Source organism: Arachis ipaensis, chromosome B04 (assembly GCF_000816755.2).
Source record: "Arachis ipaensis cultivar K30076 chromosome B04, Araip1.1, whole genome shotgun sequence".
Classification (NCBI taxonomy): Eukaryota; Viridiplantae; Streptophyta; class Magnoliopsida; order Fabales; family Fabaceae; genus Arachis; species Arachis ipaensis.
Window position 1 is genome coordinate 31,946,396 of NC_029788.2, and position 575 is coordinate 31,946,970.

The window sequence follows — 575 nt, forward strand, 5'->3', positions numbered from 1 at the left end:
CAATTGTATTATTATATATATATTTTTTATTAAATAATAAAATATTTTTTTCTTAAAATACCTCAGGTGCTAATAAAACTATTTTAGTAAAATTTAACTGTCTCAATTTTCGAATGATTGCGCCAAAAATTCGAGTTGCTTTTGGATTTCTCTCTTGATCAATGACAACTGCCACATTATCATTATACTATATTATCATGCATATTATTGTTACGTTTAAGTTATCATTATACTATATTATCATATTATTGTTACGTTTAAGTTATTTACAAGTAGGTACAATTATAACTCTAATTATTTCTGATCATTTTAAAGATATATTTGGTACGGCTTCCTTGATTACAGCAACAACAACAATGTCATCAACATATATAAAGATGCTTTCTCACTTATATTTTGCTCTTATCTCATATTTACTTTTGGTTTTTCTCTAAAAAAATACCTTTTTTTCATTATTAACGTTTGAATCCAGAAATTATTAATTATGAAATTAAAACATTTATCATCCTAACTAATCATATATGTAATATCCTTACTATTAGAGTGTCACGTTTCTGGCTGTACCACTTTAATAG